The 21,500-nt window shown below is 36.6% G+C and overlaps 45 non-coding genes across 45 annotated transcripts; all 45 read right to left on the reverse strand.

Annotated features, from left to right (window-relative positions):
* Positions 1-2,743: 2,743 nt before the first annotated feature.
* trnak-uuu (transfer RNA lysine (anticodon UUU)) lies at positions 2,744-2,816 on the reverse strand. The gene has a single exon. It is a non-coding gene; the product is annotated as a tRNA-Lys (tRNA).
* A 256-nt stretch (positions 2,817-3,072) lies between these two features.
* trnam-cau (transfer RNA methionine (anticodon CAU)) lies at positions 3,073-3,145 on the reverse strand. The gene has a single exon. It is a non-coding gene; the product is annotated as a tRNA-Met (tRNA).
* A 268-nt stretch (positions 3,146-3,413) lies between these two features.
* Positions 3,414-3,486, reverse strand: trnak-uuu (transfer RNA lysine (anticodon UUU)). The gene has a single exon. It is a non-coding gene; the product is annotated as a tRNA-Lys (tRNA).
* Positions 3,487-3,743: 257 nt separating this feature from the next.
* trnam-cau (transfer RNA methionine (anticodon CAU)) lies at positions 3,744-3,816 on the reverse strand. Its single transcript has one exon. It is a non-coding gene; the product is annotated as a tRNA-Met (tRNA).
* Positions 3,817-4,085: 269 nt separating this feature from the next.
* On the reverse strand, positions 4,086-4,158 carry trnak-uuu (transfer RNA lysine (anticodon UUU)). The gene has a single exon. It is a non-coding gene; the product is annotated as a tRNA-Lys (tRNA).
* Positions 4,159-4,415: 257 nt separating this feature from the next.
* Positions 4,416-4,488, reverse strand: trnam-cau (transfer RNA methionine (anticodon CAU)). The gene has a single exon. It is a non-coding gene; the product is annotated as a tRNA-Met (tRNA).
* Positions 4,489-4,758: 270 nt separating this feature from the next.
* Positions 4,759-4,831, reverse strand: trnak-uuu (transfer RNA lysine (anticodon UUU)). The gene has a single exon. It is a non-coding gene; the product is annotated as a tRNA-Lys (tRNA).
* Positions 4,832-5,088: 257 nt separating this feature from the next.
* Positions 5,089-5,161, reverse strand: trnam-cau (transfer RNA methionine (anticodon CAU)). The gene has a single exon. It is a non-coding gene; the product is annotated as a tRNA-Met (tRNA).
* A 270-nt stretch (positions 5,162-5,431) lies between these two features.
* Positions 5,432-5,504, reverse strand: trnak-uuu (transfer RNA lysine (anticodon UUU)). Its single transcript has one exon. It is a non-coding gene; the product is annotated as a tRNA-Lys (tRNA).
* A 258-nt stretch (positions 5,505-5,762) lies between these two features.
* trnam-cau (transfer RNA methionine (anticodon CAU)) lies at positions 5,763-5,835 on the reverse strand. The gene has a single exon. It is a non-coding gene; the product is annotated as a tRNA-Met (tRNA).
* A 270-nt stretch (positions 5,836-6,105) lies between these two features.
* On the reverse strand, positions 6,106-6,178 carry trnak-uuu (transfer RNA lysine (anticodon UUU)). Its single transcript has one exon. It is a non-coding gene; the product is annotated as a tRNA-Lys (tRNA).
* Positions 6,179-6,435: 257 nt separating this feature from the next.
* Positions 6,436-6,508, reverse strand: trnam-cau (transfer RNA methionine (anticodon CAU)). The gene has a single exon. It is a non-coding gene; the product is annotated as a tRNA-Met (tRNA).
* A 269-nt stretch (positions 6,509-6,777) lies between these two features.
* On the reverse strand, positions 6,778-6,850 carry trnak-uuu (transfer RNA lysine (anticodon UUU)). The gene has a single exon. It is a non-coding gene; the product is annotated as a tRNA-Lys (tRNA).
* Positions 6,851-7,107: 257 nt separating this feature from the next.
* trnam-cau (transfer RNA methionine (anticodon CAU)) lies at positions 7,108-7,180 on the reverse strand. Its single transcript has one exon. It is a non-coding gene; the product is annotated as a tRNA-Met (tRNA).
* A 269-nt stretch (positions 7,181-7,449) lies between these two features.
* trnak-uuu (transfer RNA lysine (anticodon UUU)) lies at positions 7,450-7,522 on the reverse strand. The gene has a single exon. It is a non-coding gene; the product is annotated as a tRNA-Lys (tRNA).
* A 257-nt stretch (positions 7,523-7,779) lies between these two features.
* On the reverse strand, positions 7,780-7,852 carry trnam-cau (transfer RNA methionine (anticodon CAU)). The gene has a single exon. It is a non-coding gene; the product is annotated as a tRNA-Met (tRNA).
* A 269-nt stretch (positions 7,853-8,121) lies between these two features.
* trnak-uuu (transfer RNA lysine (anticodon UUU)) lies at positions 8,122-8,194 on the reverse strand. Its single transcript has one exon. It is a non-coding gene; the product is annotated as a tRNA-Lys (tRNA).
* A 257-nt stretch (positions 8,195-8,451) lies between these two features.
* trnam-cau (transfer RNA methionine (anticodon CAU)) lies at positions 8,452-8,524 on the reverse strand. The gene has a single exon. It is a non-coding gene; the product is annotated as a tRNA-Met (tRNA).
* Positions 8,525-8,791: 267 nt separating this feature from the next.
* Positions 8,792-8,864, reverse strand: trnak-uuu (transfer RNA lysine (anticodon UUU)). Its single transcript has one exon. It is a non-coding gene; the product is annotated as a tRNA-Lys (tRNA).
* Positions 8,865-9,121: 257 nt separating this feature from the next.
* On the reverse strand, positions 9,122-9,194 carry trnam-cau (transfer RNA methionine (anticodon CAU)). The gene has a single exon. It is a non-coding gene; the product is annotated as a tRNA-Met (tRNA).
* Positions 9,195-9,463: 269 nt separating this feature from the next.
* On the reverse strand, positions 9,464-9,536 carry trnak-uuu (transfer RNA lysine (anticodon UUU)). The gene has a single exon. It is a non-coding gene; the product is annotated as a tRNA-Lys (tRNA).
* Positions 9,537-9,793: 257 nt separating this feature from the next.
* On the reverse strand, positions 9,794-9,866 carry trnam-cau (transfer RNA methionine (anticodon CAU)). Its single transcript has one exon. It is a non-coding gene; the product is annotated as a tRNA-Met (tRNA).
* Positions 9,867-10,135: 269 nt separating this feature from the next.
* trnak-uuu (transfer RNA lysine (anticodon UUU)) lies at positions 10,136-10,208 on the reverse strand. The gene has a single exon. It is a non-coding gene; the product is annotated as a tRNA-Lys (tRNA).
* A 257-nt stretch (positions 10,209-10,465) lies between these two features.
* Positions 10,466-10,538, reverse strand: trnam-cau (transfer RNA methionine (anticodon CAU)). Its single transcript has one exon. It is a non-coding gene; the product is annotated as a tRNA-Met (tRNA).
* A 269-nt stretch (positions 10,539-10,807) lies between these two features.
* trnak-uuu (transfer RNA lysine (anticodon UUU)) lies at positions 10,808-10,880 on the reverse strand. The gene has a single exon. It is a non-coding gene; the product is annotated as a tRNA-Lys (tRNA).
* Positions 10,881-11,138: 258 nt separating this feature from the next.
* trnam-cau (transfer RNA methionine (anticodon CAU)) lies at positions 11,139-11,211 on the reverse strand. The gene has a single exon. It is a non-coding gene; the product is annotated as a tRNA-Met (tRNA).
* A 268-nt stretch (positions 11,212-11,479) lies between these two features.
* trnak-uuu (transfer RNA lysine (anticodon UUU)) lies at positions 11,480-11,552 on the reverse strand. The gene has a single exon. It is a non-coding gene; the product is annotated as a tRNA-Lys (tRNA).
* Positions 11,553-11,809: 257 nt separating this feature from the next.
* trnam-cau (transfer RNA methionine (anticodon CAU)) lies at positions 11,810-11,882 on the reverse strand. Its single transcript has one exon. It is a non-coding gene; the product is annotated as a tRNA-Met (tRNA).
* A 269-nt stretch (positions 11,883-12,151) lies between these two features.
* trnak-uuu (transfer RNA lysine (anticodon UUU)) lies at positions 12,152-12,224 on the reverse strand. The gene has a single exon. It is a non-coding gene; the product is annotated as a tRNA-Lys (tRNA).
* Positions 12,225-12,482: 258 nt separating this feature from the next.
* On the reverse strand, positions 12,483-12,555 carry trnam-cau (transfer RNA methionine (anticodon CAU)). Its single transcript has one exon. It is a non-coding gene; the product is annotated as a tRNA-Met (tRNA).
* A 268-nt stretch (positions 12,556-12,823) lies between these two features.
* Positions 12,824-12,896, reverse strand: trnak-uuu (transfer RNA lysine (anticodon UUU)). Its single transcript has one exon. It is a non-coding gene; the product is annotated as a tRNA-Lys (tRNA).
* Positions 12,897-13,153: 257 nt separating this feature from the next.
* On the reverse strand, positions 13,154-13,226 carry trnam-cau (transfer RNA methionine (anticodon CAU)). Its single transcript has one exon. It is a non-coding gene; the product is annotated as a tRNA-Met (tRNA).
* Positions 13,227-13,494: 268 nt separating this feature from the next.
* trnak-uuu (transfer RNA lysine (anticodon UUU)) lies at positions 13,495-13,567 on the reverse strand. The gene has a single exon. It is a non-coding gene; the product is annotated as a tRNA-Lys (tRNA).
* Positions 13,568-13,824: 257 nt separating this feature from the next.
* trnam-cau (transfer RNA methionine (anticodon CAU)) lies at positions 13,825-13,897 on the reverse strand. The gene has a single exon. It is a non-coding gene; the product is annotated as a tRNA-Met (tRNA).
* A 267-nt stretch (positions 13,898-14,164) lies between these two features.
* Positions 14,165-14,237, reverse strand: trnak-uuu (transfer RNA lysine (anticodon UUU)). Its single transcript has one exon. It is a non-coding gene; the product is annotated as a tRNA-Lys (tRNA).
* Positions 14,238-14,494: 257 nt separating this feature from the next.
* On the reverse strand, positions 14,495-14,567 carry trnam-cau (transfer RNA methionine (anticodon CAU)). Its single transcript has one exon. It is a non-coding gene; the product is annotated as a tRNA-Met (tRNA).
* A 269-nt stretch (positions 14,568-14,836) lies between these two features.
* On the reverse strand, positions 14,837-14,909 carry trnak-uuu (transfer RNA lysine (anticodon UUU)). The gene has a single exon. It is a non-coding gene; the product is annotated as a tRNA-Lys (tRNA).
* Positions 14,910-15,165: 256 nt separating this feature from the next.
* On the reverse strand, positions 15,166-15,238 carry trnam-cau (transfer RNA methionine (anticodon CAU)). The gene has a single exon. It is a non-coding gene; the product is annotated as a tRNA-Met (tRNA).
* Positions 15,239-15,507: 269 nt separating this feature from the next.
* Positions 15,508-15,580, reverse strand: trnak-uuu (transfer RNA lysine (anticodon UUU)). Its single transcript has one exon. It is a non-coding gene; the product is annotated as a tRNA-Lys (tRNA).
* Positions 15,581-18,796: 3,216 nt separating this feature from the next.
* Positions 18,797-18,869, reverse strand: trnam-cau (transfer RNA methionine (anticodon CAU)). Its single transcript has one exon. It is a non-coding gene; the product is annotated as a tRNA-Met (tRNA).
* Positions 18,870-19,139: 270 nt separating this feature from the next.
* Positions 19,140-19,212, reverse strand: trnak-uuu (transfer RNA lysine (anticodon UUU)). Its single transcript has one exon. It is a non-coding gene; the product is annotated as a tRNA-Lys (tRNA).
* A 256-nt stretch (positions 19,213-19,468) lies between these two features.
* Positions 19,469-19,541, reverse strand: trnam-cau (transfer RNA methionine (anticodon CAU)). The gene has a single exon. It is a non-coding gene; the product is annotated as a tRNA-Met (tRNA).
* A 269-nt stretch (positions 19,542-19,810) lies between these two features.
* trnak-uuu (transfer RNA lysine (anticodon UUU)) lies at positions 19,811-19,883 on the reverse strand. Its single transcript has one exon. It is a non-coding gene; the product is annotated as a tRNA-Lys (tRNA).
* A 233-nt stretch (positions 19,884-20,116) lies between these two features.
* Positions 20,117-20,189, reverse strand: trnam-cau (transfer RNA methionine (anticodon CAU)). Its single transcript has one exon. It is a non-coding gene; the product is annotated as a tRNA-Met (tRNA).
* A 269-nt stretch (positions 20,190-20,458) lies between these two features.
* On the reverse strand, positions 20,459-20,531 carry trnak-uuu (transfer RNA lysine (anticodon UUU)). The gene has a single exon. It is a non-coding gene; the product is annotated as a tRNA-Lys (tRNA).
* Positions 20,532-21,500: the final 969 nt, after the last annotated feature.

Here is a 21,500-nt window from a genome sequence, read left to right on the forward strand (position 1 = left end):
CGGTTTCTTTGTAAGTTTATCTTTTATTTTTTTAGTTCTTATTAATTTGTCGATGTGAACGGCGTGATCAATGTACTCATCCAAGCTCCTAGTGGGCATTCCTATCATATGTTTATCTACCCAACTGCGCACACAGTCTTTTGATCCATTATGCAAAGCATTTTTTAATTGCTGATGGTACACCCCCCCATCAGCCCCGTCATCTCTAAGACCGCTATGCAGTTTAAAAACAGCTTCCATTCTTAGTTTATAATCCTCAAACTTCTCATTCTCCTCTTGTTTAACTCTCCCAATTTCAGTGTAATTTGCTCTCTTTCTGTACCTTTCCCGTATTCTTCCCAATAAGTCATTTGTTTTATTTCTCAATTCTGTGTCATCGTGTTTTAGAAGGTCTCCTGTAACCCTTAAAGGAGACCAGTTACCTTTTACATGGTGCCAATCGTGTCCCATTGCTTGCATATATATCTGCTGTACCTCTCTCCCATTTAAGTGATAAGAATGTCTTATTCCTTCCATATCTTCTTCGAATTTTTGCATATCCTCCTTATAGGAAGTGACGCCCTCCACCACTCTTTTTATATCGTCCTGCGTCCAGGTCCGATATACCAAGAGGGTTGTAGACTGTTCACCTGAGTCCACATTAGGGTTGGCCACCTCTATAAGGGGATATTGATTTGCTTCAGTTACTGCCAATTTTTGCGGTTCGGAGGAATTGTCAAACACTTCACCCCATTTTTTAGACCAATTTTGTACTTTCCCCCGAGATCTAGTATTTGGTGTGGGAGTGCTACCGTTAGGGTCATAAGCAGGGGGATTTTCCAATTTGTCTAAATTAGGATATATATGTGGGATTGCAGGAGCAGAGGGAAGGTGCGGCAAATTCATCGCCCCTTCTGCTTCTGCTCCTTCTTTATAAGCTTCGCTCACCCCTCCCTTACGGCTCCCTCTGATTACTGACTCATCGTCCTCCGTGCGATGAAACAGAATGGTGTTATCAGTTTTTTCAACAGTGAGTCCCCCCTCCTCCTTGCTCTTTGCTCCAGCCTGCCTGCCTTTTCTCTCTCCCTCTTCTCTTTTCCCAGCTATTTTAATCCAATGCATTAAAGCTTCAACCCCTTCTTTCTTCATTTGCTTTTCCTTATTCTTACATCCCAGTTTAATGGCTCCCAGTAACTCTATTAAATTTTTTACCCTCAGTTGCCCGTCGAATTTATATTTCGTTATCCATTTATTTAACGGTTCGACGTAAGCCTTATTTACTTGCTCTACATACTTCCAGTCCTTACATTTTAGTTTCTCTTTTGGTTCAGGTTTACTGGACCCCTTACCCATTTTTAAGTAAAATTTCGACCAGTGTGCTCGTACCTAGGGTAACCTAAGACACTGGTAACTGATCACAGGACAGTGTATAAAAATTCCTCTCGTGGTGTTTTCCACTTCGACCCCAAATGCTTTGGGGTGGGAAAACCTTGCGTTTGCTTCCACGAGAGGCCACTGTTTGCCCCCTGTGAGTTTTATATGGAGTGTCAATCAAGTGACTTTCACTCCCTCTCATTCACACATTCACACCTGCGCGCACGCTCATACACCTGTATGAGTATTATTGAACGTTCTTTTTACAAGCAGAGGAGTCCGCTTCCCCACAGAATTTAACTGCCACCCGGCAGAGGAGTCTGCACCTCCCCACGGAACTTAAAAACTGCCCTTTTACCTGCCAGAGTCTAGAATACCCAGGGTTTTGCTTAAGTAACCTCTTGTTACCCCAGTTACCTCTTGTAACTTCTTATTATGTAACCTCTTGTTACCAAATCATTCATACCATTTTAAATAAGAGTCAACTTACCCCGTGTCTTCTCTCAATTTCAGGATCCCGTTCAACCTACGGATCCCAGCCGACAGTCGGTTTCTCCCAGTCCCAAAAAGGGTCTTTCTGACCGTGGCCACGGTTTTCCTGGTGATTTTCCGCTCCGTCTGCTGGTGATCTTTCGGTATCTTGGGATCCGGCTCGAAGGACCAATTAAATGTTAGGTTTATCTGTCAGTATAACATTTACTAAACAAAGAGAAGAAAGACACAAAGCATTTGAGTCCGTTTTACTTGCAAGGAGAGCGAATGGAAGTCACGCCTTACAACAGGCCTCCAAAAGCTCTGGCGTCCTTCATCGCATCTCCTTCTTTTATTTGGTAGGTTCATTAGGGTTCACATAAAATCACACCATATTAGTTAATAATTGTGTATTACACGTAGTCTTATGCATTGATCTTTTGGTCGAGTCATGGTGACATGGTGACATGTTCATCTTCGTCTGTAGATTCTTCAGGTGATTGGACTCTGGTTCATCATGGTCTGCTTGTTGTTGGTCCTCAGGTCGCGGTCATGCAGTCCTGCAAACTTAAAACCTTTGCTTTGAGGTTTGTTAATGATTAAGAGTTGTCAGTAATATTCCAAGGATTAATACATATTCGTGCTTAAAGGATATGAATAAAAGAAGTAATTACATGATAACATATATACATTTTTCCAACAATCACAAAGCTGAAAAGCTTTTCAATTTCTGTCAGAAAACAGATGTGTAAAGAAAAGAAAAAATGGCACAACAAAAGATATTAAATCATACATTTTAATCAACGAAACTTTGGAGATGAAATGTGCTGCTTTAAAAAAAATTATAAATTGGCAAAAAGTTTGACTATTGTAAATAATGGCAGCAATTCTTTATGTACTTAGAAGTAAATCAACAATTCGCCTGAACAGGGACTTGAACCCTGGACCCTCAGATTAAAAGTCTGATGCTCTACCGACTGAGCTATCCAGGCTCTTACAAAGGAGTTCTTTTGACCTTCTAAAGCACTTTTAATTAAATGCTGTTGACATTTTGAGCCTGAACCATCTTATATTCAACCTTTGCACTTATTAGGGAAGAGTAGCTTATGGTCATAGGAATGAAACATGATGCAAAACAGGATTTAAACAATGACCTGTGTGAAGATCAAACTCATGACCAGTTCAGCAAATTTGCTGATTTTGACCAGCTAAAGTACTTTCAGATTTAGGCTAAAAATATTGTGTTCTTGCCCTGTGTGAGGATCGAACTCACGACCTTCAGATTATGAGACTGACGCGCTACCTACTGCGCTAACAAGGCTGGCTTTCAAGTCTGGATCTTTGTAAACTGAGAATTACATGTTATACCCTTGATCACAAAGCTGAAAAGCTTTTCAATTTCTGTGAGAAAACAGATGTGTAAAGAAAAGAAAAAATGGCACAACAAAAGATATTAAATCATACATTTTAATCAACGAAACTTTGGAGATGAAATGTGCTGCTTTAAAAAAAATTATAAATTGGCAAAAGTTTGACTATTGTAAATAATGGCAGCAATTCTTTATGTACTTAGTAGTAAATCAACAATTCGCCTGAACAGGGACTTGAACCCTGGACCCTCAGATTAAAAGTCTGATGCTCTACCGACTGAGCTATCCAGGCTCTTACAAAGAAGTTCTTTTGACCTTCTAAAGCACTTTTAATTAAATGCTGTTGACATTTTGAGCCTGAACCATCTTATATTCAACCTTTGCACTTATTAGGGAAGAGTAGCTTATGGTCATAGGAATGAAACATGATGCAAAACAGGATTTAAACAATGACCTGTGTGAAGATCAAACTCTTGACCAGTTCAGCAAATTTGCTGATTTTTGACCAGCTAAAGTACTTTCAGATTTAGGCTAAAAATATTGTGTTCTTGCCCTGTGTGAGGATCGAACTCACGACCTTCAGATTATGAGACTGACGCGCTACCTACTGCGCTAACAAGGCTTGCTTTTAAGGCTGGATCTTCGTAAACTGAGAATTACATGTTTTACCCTTGATCACAAAGATGAAGAGCTTTTCAATTTCTGTGTGAAACCAGATGTGTAAAGATAATAAAAAATGGCACAACAAAAGATATTAAATCATACATTTTAATCAACGAAACTTTGGAGATGAAATGTGCTGCTTTAAAAAAAATTATAAATTGGCAAAAAGTTTGACTATTGTAAATAATGGCAGCAATTCTTTATGTACTTAGTAGTAAATCAACAATTCGCCTGAACAGGGACTTGAACCCTGGACCCTCAGATTAAAAGTCTGATGCTCTACCGACTGAGCTATCCAGGCTCTTACAAAGGAGTTCTTTTGACCTTCTAAAGCACTTTTAATTAAATGCTGTTGACATTTTGAGCCTGAACCATCTTATATTCAACCTTTGCACTTATTAGGGAAGAGTAGCTTATGGTCATAGGAATGAAACATGATGCAAAACAGGATTTAAACAATGACCTGTGTGAAGATCAAACTCTTGACCAGTTCAGCAAATTTGCTGATTTTTGACCAGCTAAAGTACTTTCAGATTTAGGCTAAAAATATTGTGTCCTTGCCCTGTGTGAGGATCGAACTCACGACCTTCAGATTATGAGACTGACGCGCTACCTACTGCGCTAACAAGGCTGGCCTTTAAGTCTGGATCTTCGTAAACTGAGAATTACATGTTTTACCCTTGATCACAAAGATGAAGAGCTTTTCAATTTCTGTGTAGAAACCAGATGTGTAAAGATAATAAAAAATGGCACAACAAAAGATATTAAATCATACATTTTAATCAACGAAACTTTGGAGATGAAATGTGCTGCTTTAAAAAAAATAATAAATTGGCAAAAAGTTTGACTATTGTAAATAATGGCAGCAATTCTTTATGTACTTAGTAGTAAATCAACAATTCGCCTGAACAGGGACTTGAACCCTGGACCCTCAGATTAAAAGTCTGATGCTCTACCGACTGAGCTATCCAGGCTCTTACAAAGGAGTTCTTTTGACCTTCTAAAGCACTTTTAATTAAATGCTGTTGACATTTTGAGCCTGAACCATCTTATATTCAACCTTTGCACTTATTAGGGAAGAGTAGCTTATGGTCATAGGAATGAAACATGATGCAAAACAGGATTTAAACAATGACCTGTGTGAAGATCAAACTCTTGACCAGTTCAGCAAATTTGCTGATTTTTGACCAGCTAAAGTACTTTCAGATTTAGGCTAAAAATATTGTGTCCTTGCCCTGTGTGAGGATCGAACTCACGACCTTCAGATTATGAGACTGACGCGCTACCTACTGCGCTAACAAGGCTGGCTTTCAAGTCTGGATCTTCGTAAACTGAGAATTACATGTTATACCCTTGATCACAAAGATGAAAAGCTTTTCAATTTCTGTGAGAAACCAGATGTGTAAAGATAATAAAAAATGGCACAACAAAAGATATTAAATCATACATTTTAATCAACGAAACTTTGGAGATGAAATGTGCTGCTTTAAAAAAAAATAATAAATTGGCAAAAAGTTTGACTATTGTAAATAATGGCAGCAATTCTTTATGTACTTAGTAGTAAATCAACAATTCGCCTGAACAGGGACTTGAACCCTGGACCCTCAGATTAAAAGTCTGATGCTCTACCGACTGAGCTATCCAGGCTCTTACAAAGGAGTTCTTTTGACCTTCTAAAGCACTTTTAATTAAATGCTGTTGACATTTTGAGCCTGAACCATCTTATATTCAACCTTTGCACTTATTAGGGAAGAGTAGCTTATGGTCATAGGAATGAAACATGATGCAAAACAGGATTTAAACAATGACCTGTGTGAAGATCAAACTCATTGACCAGTTCAGCAAATTTGCTGATTTTTGACCAGCTAAAGTACTTTCAGATTTAGGCTAAAAATATTGTGTTCTTGCCCTGTGTGAGGATCGAACTCACGACCTTCAGATTATGAGACTGACGCGCTACCTACTGCGCTAACAAGGCTGGCTTTCAAGTCTGGATCTTTGTAAACTGAGAATTACATGTTTATACCCTTGATCACAAAGATGAAGAGCTTTTCAATTTCTGTGTGAAACCAGATGTGTAAAGATAATAAAAAATGGCACAACAAAAGATATTAAATCATACATTTTAATCAACGAAACTTTGGAGATGAAATGTGCTGCTTTAAAAAAAATTATAAATTGGCAAAAAGTTTGACTATTGTAAATAATGGCAGCAATTCTTTATGTACTTAGTAGTAAATCAACAATTCGCCTGAACAGGGACTTGAACCCTGGACCCTCAGATTAAAAGTCTGATGCTCTACCGACTGAGCTATCCAGGCTCTTACAAAGGAGTTCTTTTGACCTTCTAAAGCACTTTTAATTAAATGCTGTTGACATTTTGAGCCTGAACCATCTTATATTCAACCTTTGCACTTATTAGGGAAGAGTAGCTTATGGTCATAGGAATGAAACATGATGCAAAACAGGATTTAAACAATGACCTATGTGAAGATCAAACTCTTGACCAGTTCAGCAAATTTGCTGATTTTTGACCTGCTAAAGTACTTTCAGATTTAGGCTAAAAATATTGTGTTCTTGCCCTGTGTGAGGATCGAACTCACGACCTTCAGATTATGAGACTGACGCGCTACCTACTGCGCTAACAAGGCTGGCCTTTAAGTCTGGATCTTCGTAAACTGAGAATTACATGTTTTACCCTTGATCACAAAGATGAAGAGCTTTTCAATTTCTGTGTGAAACCAGATGTGTAAAGATAATAAAAAATGGCACAACAAAAGATATTAAATCATACATTTTAATCAACGAAACTTTGGAGATGAAATGTGCTGCTTTAAAAAAAATTATAAATTGGCAAAAAGTTTGACTATTGTAAATAATGGCAGCAATTCTTTATGTACTTAGAAGTAAATATACAATTCGCCTGAACAGGGACTTGAACCCTGGACCCTCAGATTAAAAGTCTGATGCTCTACCGACTGAGCTATCCAGGCTCTTACAAAGGAGTTCTTTTGACCTTCTAAAGCACTTTTAATTAAATGCTGTTGACATTTTGAGCCTGAACCATCTTATATTCAACCTTTGCACTTATTAGGGAAGAGTAGCTTATGGTCATAGGAATGAAACATGATGCAAAACAGGATTTAAACAATGACCTGTGTGAAGATCAAACTCTTGACCAGTTCAGCAAATTTGCTGATTTTTGACCTGCTAAAGTACTTTCAGATTTAGGCTAAAAATATTGTGTTCTTGCCCTGTGTGAGGATCGAACTCACGACCTTCAGATTATGAGACTGACGCGCTACCTACTGCGCTAACAAGGCTGGCTTTCAAGTCTGGATCTTTGTAAACTGAGAATTACATGTTATACCCTTGATCACAAAGATGAAGAGCTTTTCAATTTCTGTGTGAAACCAGATGTGTAAAGATAATAAAAAATGGCACAACAAAAGATATTAAATCATACATTTTAATCAACGAAACTTTGGAGATGAAATGTGCTGCTTTAAAAAAAATTATAAATTGGCAAAAAGTTTGACTATTGTAAATAATGGCAGCAATTCTTTATGTACTTAGTAGTAAATCAACAATTCGCCTGAACAGGGACTTGAACCCTGGACCCTCAGATTAAAAGTCTGATGCTCTACCGACTGAGCTATCCAGGCTCTTACAAAGGAGTTCTTTTGACCTTCTAAAGCACTTTTAATTAAATGCTGTTGACATTTTGAGCCTGAACCATCTTATATTCAACCTTTGCACTTATTAGGGAAGAGTAGCTTATGGTCATAGGAATGAAACATGATGCAAAACAGGATTTAAACAATGACCTGTGTGAAGATCAAACTCTTGACCAGTTCAGCAAATTTGCTGATTTTTGACCAGCTAAAGTACTTTCAGATTTAGGCTAAAAATATTGTGTCCTTGCCCTGTGTGAGGATCGAACTCACGACCTTCAGATTATGAGACTGACGCGCTACCTACTGCGCTAACAAGGCTGGCTTTCAAGTCTGGATCTTTGTAAACTGAGAATTACATGTTATACCCTTGATCACAAAGCTGAAAAGCTTTTCAATTTCTGTGAGAAAACAGATGTGTAAAGAAAAGAAAAAATGGCACAACAAAAGATATTAAATCATACATTTTAATCAACGAAACTTTGGAGATGAAATGTGCTGCTTTAAAAAAAATTATAAATTGGCAAAAAGTTTGACTATTGTAAATAATGGCAGCAATTCTTTATGTACTTAGAAGTAAATATACAATTCGCCTGAACAGGGACTTGAACCCTGGACCCTCAGATTAAAAGTCTGATGCTCTACCGACTGAGCTATCCAGGCTCTTACAAAGGAGTTCTTTTGACCTTCTAAAGCACTTTTAATTAAATGCTGTTGACATTTTGAGCCTGAACCATCTTATATTCAACCTTTGCACTTATTAGGGAAGAGTAGCTTATGGTCATAGGAATGAAACATGATGCAAAACAGGATTTAAACAATGACCTGTGTGAAGATCAAACTCTTGACCAGTTCAGCAAATTTGCTGATTTTTGACCAGCTAAAGTACTTTCAGATTTAGGCTAAAAATATTGTGTCCTTGCCCTGTGTGAGGATCGAACTCACGACCTTCAGATTATGAGACTGACGCGCTACCTACTGCGCTAACAAGGCTGGCTTTAAGTCTGGATCTTCGTAAACTGAGAATTACATGTTTTACCCTTGATCACAAAGATGAAGAGCTTTTCAATTTCTGTGTGAAACCAGATGTGTAAAGATAATAAAAAATGGCACAACAAAAGATATTAAATCATACATTTTAATCAACGAAACTTTGGAGATGAAATGTGCTGCTTTAAAAAAAAAATAAATTGGCAAAAAGTTTGACTATTGTAAATAATGGCAGCAATTCTTTATGTACTTAGTAGTAAATCAACAATTCGCCTGAACAGGGACTTGAACCCTGGACCCTCAGATTAAAAGTCTGATGCTCTACCGACTGAGCTATCCAGGCTCTTACAAAGGAGTTCTTTTGACCTTCTAAAGCACTTTTAATTAAATGCTGTTGACATTTTGAGCCTGAACCATCTTATATTCAACCTTTGCACTTATTAGGGAAGAGTAGCTTATGGTCATAGGAATGAAACATGATGCAAAACAGGATTTAAACAATGACCTGTGTGAAGATCAAACTCTTGACCAGTTCAGCAAATTTGCTGATTTTTGACCAGCTAAAGTACTTTCAGATTTAGGCTAAAAATATTGTGTCCTTGCCCTGTGTGAGGATCGAACTCACGACCTTCAGATTATGAGACTGACGCGCTACCTACTGCGCTAACAAGGCTGGCTTTCAAGTCTGGATCTTTGTAAACTGAGAATTACATGTTATACCCTTGATCACAAAGCTGAAAAGCTTTTCAATTTCTGTGAGAAAACAGATGTGTAAAGAAAAGAAAAAATGGCACAACAAAAGATATTAAATCATACATTTTAATCAACGAAACTTTGGAGATGAAATGTGCTGCTTTAAAAAAAATTATAAATTGGCAAAAAGTTTGACTATTGTAAATAATGGCAGCAATTCTTTATGTACTTAGTAGTAAATCAACAATTCGCCTGAACAGGGACTTGAACCCTGGACCCTCAGATTAAAAGTCTGATGCTCTACCGACTGAGCTATCCAGGCTCTTACAAAGGAGTTCTTTTGACCTTCTAAAGCACTTTTAATTAAATGCTGTTGACATTTTGAGCCTGAACCATCTTATATTCAACCTTTGCACTTATTAGGGAAGAGTAGCTTATGGTCATAGGAATGAAACATGATGCAAAACAGGATTTAAACAATGACCTGTGTGAAGATCAAACTCTTGACCAGTTCAGCAAATTTGCTGATTTTTGACCTGCTAAAGTACTTTCAGATTTAGGCTAAAAATATTGTGTCCTTGCCCTGTGTGAGGATCGAACTCACGACCTTCAGATTATGAGACTGACGCGCTACCTACTGCGCTAACAAGGCTGGCTTTCAAGTCTGGATCTTTGTAAACTGAGAATTACATGTTATACCCTTGATCACAAAGATGAAGAGCTTTTCAATTTCTGTGAGAAACCAGATGTGTAAAGATAATAAAAAATGGCACAACAAAAGATATTAAATCATACATTTTAATCAACGAAACTTTGGAGATGAAATGTGCTGCTTTAAAAAAAATTATAAATTGGCAAAAAGTTTGACTATTGTAAATAATGGCAGCAATTCTTTATGTACTTAGAAGTAAATATACAATTCGCCTGAACAGGGACTTGAACCCTGGACCCTCAGATTAAAAGTCTGATGCTCTACCGACTGAGCTATCCAGGCTCTTACAAAGGAGTTCTTTTGACCTTCTAAAGCACTTTTAATTAAATGCTGTTGACATTTTGAGCCTGAACCATCTTATATTCAACCTTTGCACTTATTAGGGAAGAGTAGCTTATGGTCATAGGAATGAAACATGATGCAAAACAGGATTTAAACAATGACCTGTGTGAAGATCAAACTCTTGACCAGTTCAGCAAATTTGCTGATTTTTGACCAGCTAAAGTACTTTCAGATTTAGGCTAAAAATATTGTGTCCTTGCCCTGTGTGAGGATCGAACTCACGACCTTCAGATTATGAGACTGACGCGCTACCTACTGCGCTAACAAGGCTGGCTTTCAAGTCTGGATCTTTGTAAACTGAGAATTACATGTTATACCCTTGATCACAAAGATGAAGAGCTTTTCAATTTCTGTGTGAAACCAGATGTGTAAAGATAAGAAAAAATGGCACAACAAAAGATATTAAATCATACATTTTAATCAACGAAACTTTGGAGATGAAATGTGCTGCTTTAAAAAAAATTATAAATTGGCAAAAAGTTTGACTATTGTAAATAATGGCAGCAATTCTTTATGTACTTAGTAGTAAATCAACAATTCGCCTGAACAGGGACTTGAACCCTGGACCCTCAGATTAAAAGTCTGATGCTCTACCGACTGAGCTATCCAGGCTCTTACAAAGGAGTTCTTTTGACCTTCTAAAGCACTTTTAATTAAATGCTGTTGACATTTTGAGCCTGAACCATCTTATATTCAACCTTTGCACTTATTAGGGAAGAGTAGCTTATGGTCATAGGAATGAAACATGATGCAAAACAGGATTTAAACAATGACCTGTGTGAAGATCAAACTCTTGACCAGTTCAGCAAATTTGCTGATTTTTGACCAGCTAAAGTACTTTCAGATTTAGGCTAAAAATATTGTGTTCCTTGCCCTGTGTGAGGATCGAACTCACGACCTTCAGATTATGAGACTGACGCGCTACCTACTGCGCTAACAAGGCTGGCTTTAAGTCTGGATCTTCGTAAACTGAGAATTACATGTTATACCCTTGATCACAAAGATGAAGAGCTTTTCAATTTCTGTGTGAAACCAGATGTGTAAAGATAATAAAAAATGGCACAACAAAAGATATTAAATCATACATTTTAATCAACGAAACTTTGGAGATGAAATGTGCTGCTTTAAAAAAAATTATAAATTGGCAAAAAGTTTGACTATTGTAAATAATGGCAGCAATTCTTTATGTACTTAGTAGTAAATCAACAATTCGCCTGAACAGGGACTTGAACCCTGGACCCTCAGATTAAAAGTCTGATGCTCTACCGACTGAGCTATCCAGGCTCTTACAAAGGAGTTCTTTTGACCTTCTAAAGCACTTTTAATTAAATGCTGTTGACATTTTGAGCCTGAACCATCTTATATTCAACCTTTGCACTTATTAGGGAAGAGTAGCTTATGGTCATAGGAATGAAACATGATGCAAAACAGGATTTAAACAATGACCTGTGTGAAGATCAAACTCTTGACCAGTTCAGCAAATTTGCTGATTTTTGACCAGCTAAAGTACTTTCAGATTTAGGCTAAAAAAATTGTGTCCTTGCCCTGTGTGAGGATCGAACTCACGACCTTCAGATTATGAGACTGACGCGCTACCTACTGCGCTAACAAGGCTGGCTTTCAAGTCTGGATCTTTGTAAACTGAGAATTACATGTTATACCCTTGATCACAAAGATGAAGAGCTTTTCAATTTCTGTGAGAAAACAGATGTGTAAAGAAAAGAAAAAATGGCACAACAAAAGATATTAAATCATACATTTTAATCAACGAAACTTTGGAGATGAAATGTGCTGCTTTAAAAAAAATTATAAATTGGCAAAAAGTTTGACTATTGTAAATAATGGCAGCAATTCTTTATGTACTTAGTAGTAAATCAACAATTCGCCTGAACAGGGACTTGAACCCTGGACCCTCAGATTAAAAGTCTGATGCTCTACCGACTGAGCTATCCAGGCTCTTACAAAGGAGTTCTTTTGACCTTCTAAAGCACTTTTAATTAAATGCTGTTGACATTTTGAGCCTGAACCATCTTATATTCAACCTTTGCACTTATTAGGGAAGAGTAGCTTATGGTCATAGGAATGAAACATGATGCAAAACAGGATTTAAACAATGACCTGTGTGAAGATCAAACTCTTGACCAGTTCAGCAAATTTGCTGATTTTTGACCAGCTAAAGTACTTTCAGATTTAGGCTAAAAATATTGTGTTCCTTGCCCTGTGTGAGGATCGAACTCACGACCTTCAGATTATGAGACTGACGCGCTACCTACTGCGCTAACAAGGCTGGCTTTAAGTCTGGATCTTTGTAAACTGAGAATTACATGTTTTACCCTTGATCACAAAGATGAAGAGCTTTTCAATTTCTGTGTGAAACCAGATGTGTAAAGATAATAAAAAATGGCACAACAAAAGATATTAAATCATACATTTTAATCAACGAAACTTTGGAGATGAAATGTGCTGCTTTAAAAAAAATAATAAATTGGCAAAAAGTTTGACTATTGTAAATAATGGCAGCAATTCTTTATGTACTTAGTAGTAAATCAACAATTCGCCTGAACAGGGACTTGAACCCTGGACCCTCAGATTAAAAGTCTGATGCTCTACCGACTGAGCTATCCAGGCTCTTACAAAGGAGTTCTTTTGACCTTCTAAAGCACTTTTAATTAAATGCTGTTGACATTTTGAGCCTGAACCATCTTATATTCAACCTTTGCACTTATTAGGGAAGAGTAGCTTATGGTCATAGGAATGAAACATGATGCAAAACAGGATTTAAACAATGACCTGTGTGAAGATCAAACTCTTGACCAGTTCAGCAAATTTGCTGATTTTTGACCAGCTAAAGTACTTTCAGATTTAGGCTAAAAATATTGTGTTCTTGCCCTGTGTGAGGATCGAACTCACGACCTTCAGATTATGAGACTGACGCGCTACCTACTGCGCTAACAAGGCTGGCTTTCAAGTCTGGATCTTTGTAAACTGAGAATTACATGTTATACCCTTGATCACAAAGCTGAAAGCTTTTCAATTTCTGTGAGAAAACAGATGTGTAAAGAAAAGAAAAAATGGCACAACAAAAGATATTAAATCATACATTTTAATCAACGAAACTTTGGAGATGAAATGTGCTGCTTTAAAAAAAATTATAAATTGGCAAAAAGTTTGACTATTGTAAATAATGGCAGCAATTCTTTATGTACTTAGTAGTAAATATACAATTCGCCTGAACAGGGACTTGAACCCTGGACCCTCAGATTAAAAGTCTGATGCTCTACCGACTGAGCTATCCAGGCTCTTACAAAGGAGTTCTTTTGACCTTCTAAAGCACTTTTAATTAAATGCTGTTGACATTTTGAGCCTGAACCATCTTATATTCAACCTTTGCACTTATTAGGGAAGAGTAGCTTATGGTCATAGGAATGAAACATGATGCAAAACAGGATTTAAACAATGACCTGTGTGAAGATCAAACTCTTGACCAGTTCAGCAAATTTGCTGATTTTTGACCAGCTAAAGTACTTTCAGATTTAGGCTAAAAATATTGTGTCCTTGCCCTGTGTGAGGATCGAACTCACGACCTTCAGATTATGAGACTGACGCGCTACCTACTGCGCTAACAAGGCTGGCTTTAAGTCTGGATCTTCGTAAACTGAGAATTACATGTTTACCCTTGATCACAAAGATGAAGAGCTTTTCAATTTCTGTGTGAAACCAGATGTGTAAAGATAATAAAAAATGGCACAACAAAAGATATTAAATCATACATTTTAATCAACGAAACTTTGGAGATGAAATGTGCTGCTTTAAAAAAAATTATAAATTGGCAAAAAGTTTGACTATTGTAAATAATGGCAGCAATTCTTTATGTACTTAGTAGTAAATCAACAATTCGCCTGAACAGGGACTTGAACCCTGGACCCTCAGATTAAAAGTCTGATGCTCTACCGACTGAGCTATCCAGGCTCTTACAAAGAAATTCTTTTGACCTTCTAAAGCACTTTTAATTAAATGCTGTTGACATTTTGAGCCTGAACCATCTTATATTCAACCTTTGCACTTATTAGGGAAGAGTAGCTTATGGTCATAGGAATGAAACATGATGCAAAACAGGATTTAAACAATGACCTGTGTGAAGATCAAACTCTTGACCAGTTCAGCAAATTTGCTGATTTTTGACCAGCTAAAGTACTTTCAGATTTAGGCTAAAAATATTGTGTTCTTGCCCTGTGTGAGGATCGAACTCACGACCTTCAGATTATGAGACTGACGCGCTACCTACTGCGCTAACAAGGCTGGCTTTCAAGTCTGGATCTTTGTAAACTGAGAATTACATGTTATACCCTTGATCACAAAGATGAAGAGCTTTTCAATTTCTGTGAGAAACCAGATGTGTAAAGAAAAGAAAAAATGGCACAACAAAAGATATTAAATCATACATTTTAATCAACGAAACTTTGGAGATGAAATGTGCTGCTTTAAAAAAAATTATAAATTGGCAAAAAGTTTGACTATTGTAAATAATGGCAGCAATTCTTTATGTACTTAGAAGTAAATATACAATTCGCCTGAACAGGGACTTGAACCCTGGACCCTCAGATTAAAAGTCTGATGCTCTACCGACTGAGCTATCCAGGCTCTTACAAAGGAGTTCTTTTGACCTTCTAAAGCACTTTTAATTAAATGCTGTTGACATTTTGAGCCTGAACCATCTTATATTCAACCTTTGCACTTATTAGGGAAGAGTAGCTTATGGTCATAGGAATGAAACATGATGCAAAACAGGATTTAAACAATGACCTGTGTGAAGATCAAACTCTTGACCAGTTCAGCAAATTTGCTGATTTTGACCAGCTAAAGTACTTTCAGATTTAGGCTAAAAATATTGTGTTCTTGCCCTGTGTGAGGATCGAACTCACGACCTTCAGATTATGAGACTGACGCGCTACCTACTGCGCTAACAAGGCTGGCTTTCAAGTCTGGATCTTTGTAAACTGAGAATTACATGTTATACCCTTGATCACAAAGATGAAGAGCTTTTCAATTTCTGTGTGAAACCAGATGTGTAAAGATAATAAAAAATGGCACAACAAAAGATATTAAATCATACATTTTAATCAACGAAACTTTGGAGATGAAATGTGCTGCTTTAAAAAAAATTATAAATTGGCAAAAAGTTTGACTATTGTAAATAATGGCAGCAATTCTTTATGTACTTAGTAGTAAATCAACAATTCGCCTGAACAGGGACTTGAACCCTGGACCCTCAGATTAAAAGTCTGATGCTCTACCGACTGAGCTATCCAGGCTCTTACAAAGGAGTTCTTTTGAACTTCTAAAGCACTTTTAATTAAATGCTGTTGACATTTTGAGCCTAAACCATCTTATATTCAACCTTTGCACTTATTAGGGAAGAGTAGCTTATGGTCATAGGAATGAAACATGATGCAAAACAGGATTTAAACAATGACCTGTGTGAAGATCAAACTCTTGACCAGTTCAGCAAATTTGCTGATTTTTGACCAGCTAAAGTACTTTGAGATTTAGGCTAAAAAAATGTGTCCTTGCGCTGTACACTCTAAAAACTGCTGGGTTAAAAACAACCCAATTTGGGTTATTTTGGTAACCCAGCGCTGGGTCAAAAAGGGACCAACCCAACGCTGGGTTATTTTGACCCAACAAGTTGGGTTACACGTTTAACCCAGCATGCTGGGTTGTGATTATTAACCCAACTATTAGTTAAAAATGACTACGCTGCTGGGTTGAATGGAACCCAAAATGGGTCAGAAATTTAATATAGAAACTTGTGATTAAAATTACTAAAATAAAAACAATTATACAGCAATACATATTTCAATAATGGAATTTTATTAATGACAAAACATGTAAAAAATGTGTCCATATGAATTTAAGACTTTTTTTTCCATCTCCACCTCAACATTAAGACAATTTTTATGAAAATGTATCAAACTGTAGTCACAGTGTTTCTGGAATAAAGTCAGTAACAATGAATCAGATTGAAGCCAAATTAACTTAAGAAAAACACAATTTGACATGTAAATGTAATGAAAAAAAGTTTTCTTATCATGCATAAACTAAGATATAAGAGTCATCTGTAAGAAACACACAACAAAGCAGGCATTAAGAACATCTATGCAGTAAGGATCAGATTTGGTCAAAATAAACTTGCAACTTTCCTAAAATGTGCCCTCTGTAAAAAAAATAATAATACAATACTAGACACATCAAGCACAAGAAGAATCAGATACAAAATGAACAACTGCAAGCCTATTTGCTCTAATCACTGCAAAGTAATTGTACAACAATCAGGCATGAAGAGCTGTGCTATAAGCATAATTGGGTCTTACCCTGCTAGCTCATTCTTCAGCTTCTGAACCTTTGAAGGTAGCTCACTTCTACCTTAATTTCACATTGCCTGCTGAATGAAGGTAAACGTGTTTTCAAGCACTTTGGGTGCTGCAGGTGAAGTGCGTAGGTTAAGCCAAACAAGAGGCACATTGCTTGAGGTAGGTTGGTGAGTGCTTCCCTTGCCCTCTCGGTTGATGCCCAGTCTTGAGGGGTTGAGTTATGGCAATGCTGGGCTTGCTGAACTGTTGTCCTCATAATAGAGGATTCCCACTGGGATGTCCATGGAGTCTCCATAGACTCTACATAGTGCAAGAAACATGACAAAAAGAGAATATGCAGGTTAACAGCAATTTGTCTACAATCAACTGTATAGAATTATCTAATATTATAGATTTTGTAATTCAATGTGATTTTATTTTAGGCACTGTAAACAATCTATTTTGTGTGTTTATATATAGGCGTCTTTCATGTTGTGACAGTAGGTGGTATATTACACAATTTGATATTTGAATGGTACAAATGGAGAAAAGGGTTTACTCACTGAACTGCTCTTGAAGAACATAGATGCATCATCTCCAGAATTATGGAATCCTCTCAGGACAAGGCTCTAATGCTGTTAGCTCTGTGGCTCTGCAAAGTGGTATAAAAACACACTTGAATGTAGAACAAAGGAAATAAATCTTATATCAGTTTATTTGTCCATATAGAGAAATACCACAAGAGAACAGTTATGTATTGAGACTAACCATCAATTCATTATGAGAAGAAAAGAGAAATATCACCCACCGTTGTTGTTGTAGCAGGTCAGCTAATTGCTTTCTATCCAACCTGTCTTCCTCTTGAATTTCCATCAAAATTGGACACAACCCATCAAGAACACCAAAGAACTATTCTTTAAAATTTCTACCAACAATCCTGTTAAATTCCAGGTAAACCTGAAAAATATTAAATATGCTCAGTTTTGATATTCAGGCAGAGTTATTTATAACACAAATAAACCTCTCTGAACATCATGTATGTAAAACAAGTAAGAAAAAAAAAAACATTAAAGGACACATCCACAAACCTGGTTTTCAGTCAAAAAAGCACTGGGCAGCTTTGGATCATCTGGTTGATGTCAGGTTCATCCTTTACAACCTCCTCTCGTCTAAGAACAAACATGATTCCTGATGCAAGCAAGGAAAGGGCTTAGTTCCTTCTTGCATAAGTTCCATATTTTAGCCTGTAACGTTTAAAAAACTGTGCTCTTCTCGCAGATAGTACTTGCATTTCCAAAGCATATTAAAGTGGCTTTAAACAAAACTAGTAGTGCAAAAAAAAAAACTGGCATATGTTGAAAGTGGGTGTTTACTTTTTCAAACCTACATTGAAATAATTTGAATTCTACAAAACTGTATGTAGATAAGTAGAGAGCTACTCTAAAAACACATTACTGCAAGTATCAAATGCTCACTGTTCCCTTAAAATGACCTCATAATTAAATGCATGTTTCAAACTACAAATGTTCCAGCAGTTTCTAATTTGAAAAGAGAAAACAACTCACCTTGTTCATCCACAAAATGGTTCTCGTTGCAGCAAGCAAAACTCCTTTAAAAAAAAAAAAAAAAAAGTCCAAACTTGAGGGAAACAGACAAATGTAGACAGAAAGGTATACTTCTAAAATACAACATTAAACCCCAAAACCCCCTTTCACATTGTATATGCAAAATAAAGCTTACCTATCTCCGTGTGAGTGAGTACACACAATTGCTGGCCCCAATGCAGTCGCAAGATATTAAGCATTGTTAGCATAGCAAGTGTTAGTTAGCAAGATATTTAAGCATTGTTAGCATAGCAAGTGTTAGTTAGCAAGATATTAAGCATTGTTAGCATAGCAAGTGTTAGTTAGCAAGAAAAAATTTCTCCTCTGTCCTTCAACCCGCAGCTTTTGCCTCAGAATTTTTTTTCCGCCCGTCTCCTGAGCCTGAACCATCTTATATTCAACCTTTGCACTTATTAGGGAAGAGTAGCTTATGGTCATAGGAATAAAACATGATGCAAAACAGGATTTAAAACAATGACCTGTGTGAAGATCAAACTCTTGACCAGTTCAGCAAATTTGCTGATTTTTGACCAGCTAAAGTACTTTCAGATTTAGGCTAAAAATATTGTGTTCTTGCCCTGTGTGAGGATCGAACTCACGACCTTCAGATTATGAGACTGACGCGCTACCTACTGCGCTAACAAGGCTGGCTTTCAAGTCTGGATCTTTGTAAACTGAGAATTACATGTTATACCCTTGATCACAAAGCTGAAAAGCTTTTCAATTTCTGTGAGAAAACAGATGTGTAAAGAAAAGAAAAAATGGCACAACAAAAGATATTAAATCATACATTTTAATCAACGAAACTTTGGAGATGAAATGTGCTGCTTTAAAAAAAAATAATAAATTGGCAAAAAGTTTGACTATTGTAAATAATGGCAGCAATTCTTTATGTACTTAGTAGTAAATCAACAATTCGCCTGAACAGGGACTTGAACCCTGGACCCTCAGATTAAAAGTCTGATGCTCTACCGACTGAGCTATCCAGGCTCTTACAAAGGAGTTCTTTTGACCTTCTAAAGCACTTTTAATTAAATGCTGTTGACATTTTGAGCCTGAACCATCTTATATTCAACCTTTGCACTTATTAGGGAAGAGTAGCTTATGGTCATAGGAATGAAACATGATGCAAAACAGGATTTAAACAATGACCTGTGTGAAGATCAAACTCATGACCAGTTCAGCAAATTTGCTGATTTTGACCAGCTAAAGTACTTTCAGATTTAGGCTAAAAATATTGTGTTCTTGCCCTGTGTGAGGATCGAACTCACGACCTTCAGATTATGAGACTGACGCGCTACCTACTGCGCTAACAAGGCTGGCTTTCAAGTCTGGATCTTTGTAAACTGAGAATTACATGTTATACCCTTGATCACAAAGCTGAAAAGCTTTTCAATTTCTGTGAGAAAACAGATGTGTAAAGAAAAGAAAAAATGGCACAACAAAAGATATTAAATCATACATTTTAATCAACGAAACTTTGGAGATGAAATGTGCTGCTTTAAAAAAAATTATAAATTGGCAAAAAGTTTGACTATTGTAAATAATGGCAGCAATTCTTTATGTACTTAGTAGTAAATATACAATTCGCCTGAACAGGGACTTGAACCCTGGACCCTCAGATTAAAAGTCTGATGCTCTACCGACTGAGCTATCCAGGCTCTTACAAAGAAATTCTTTTGACCTTCTAAAGCACTTTTAATTAAATGCTGTTGACATTTTGAGCCTGAACCATCTTATATTCAACCTTTGCACTTATTAGGGAAGAGTAGCTTATGGTCATAGGAATGAAACATGACCTGTGTGAAGATCAAACTCTTGACCAGTTCAGCAAATTTGCTGATTTTTGACCAGCTAAAGTACTTTCAGATTTAGGCTAAAAATATTGTGTTCTTGCCCTGTGTGAGGATCGAACTCACGACCTTCAGATTATGAGACTGACGCGCTACCTACTGCGCTAACAAGGCTGGCTTTCAAGTCTGGATCTTTGTAAACTGAGAATTACATGTTATACCCTTGATCACAAAGCTGAAAAGCTTTTCAATTTCTGTGTGAAACCAGATGTGTAAAGATAATAAAAAATGGCACAACAAAAGATATTAAATCATACATTTTAATCAACGAAACTTTGGAGATGAAATGTGCTGCTTTAAAAAAAATAATAAATTGGCAAAAAGTTTGACTATTGTAAATAATGGCAGCAATTCTTTATGTACTTAGTAGTAAATCAACAATTCGCCTGAACAGGGACTTGAACCCTGGACCCTCAGATTAAAAGTCTGATGCTCTACCGACTGAGCTATCCAGGCTCTTACAAAGGAGTTCTTTTGAACTTCTAAAGCACTTTTAATTAAATGCTGTTGACATTTTGAGCCTGAACCATCTTATATTCAACCTTTGCACTTATTAGGGAAGAGTAGCTTATGGTCATAGGAATGAAACATGATGCAAAACAGGATTTAAACAATGACCTGTGTGAAGATCAAACTCTTGACCAGTTCAGCAAATTTGCTGATTTTTGACCAGCTAAAGTACTTTGAGATTTAGGCTAAAAAAATGTGTCCTTGCGCTGTACACTCTAAAAACTGCTGGGTTAAAAACAACCCAATTTGGGTTATTTTGGTAACCCAGCGCTGGGTCAAAAAGGGACCAACCCAACGCTGGGTTATTTTGACCCAACAAGTTGGGTTACACGTTTAACCCAGCATGCTGGGTTGTGATTATTAACCCAACTATTAGTTAAAAATGACTACGCTGCTGGGTTGAATGGAACCCAAAATGGGTCAGAAATTTAATATAGAAACTTGTGATTAAAATTACTAAAATAAAAACAATTATACAGCAATACATATTTCAATAATGGAATTTTATTAATGACAAAACATGTAAAAAATGTGTCCATATGAATTTAAGACTTTTTTTCCATCTCCACCTCAACATTAAGACAATTTTTATGAAAATGTATCAAACTGTAGTCACAGTGTTTCTGGAATAAAGTCAGTAACAATGAATCAGATTGAAGCCAAATTAACTTAAGAAAAACACAATTTGACATGTAAATGTAATGAAAAAAAGTTTTCTTATCATGCATAAACTAAGATATAAGAGTCATCTGTAAGAAACACACAACAAAGCAGGCATTAAGAACATCTATGCAGTAAGGATCAGATTTGGTCAAAATAAACTTGCAACTTTCCTAAAATGTGCCCTCTGTAAAAAAAATAATAATACAATACTAGACACATCAAGCACAAGAAGAATCAGATACAAAATGAACA

This window comes from Denticeps clupeoides, unplaced genomic scaffold (assembly GCF_900700375.1).
Source record: "Denticeps clupeoides unplaced genomic scaffold, fDenClu1.1, whole genome shotgun sequence".
Classification (NCBI taxonomy): Eukaryota; Metazoa; Chordata; class Actinopteri; order Clupeiformes; family Denticipitidae; genus Denticeps; species Denticeps clupeoides.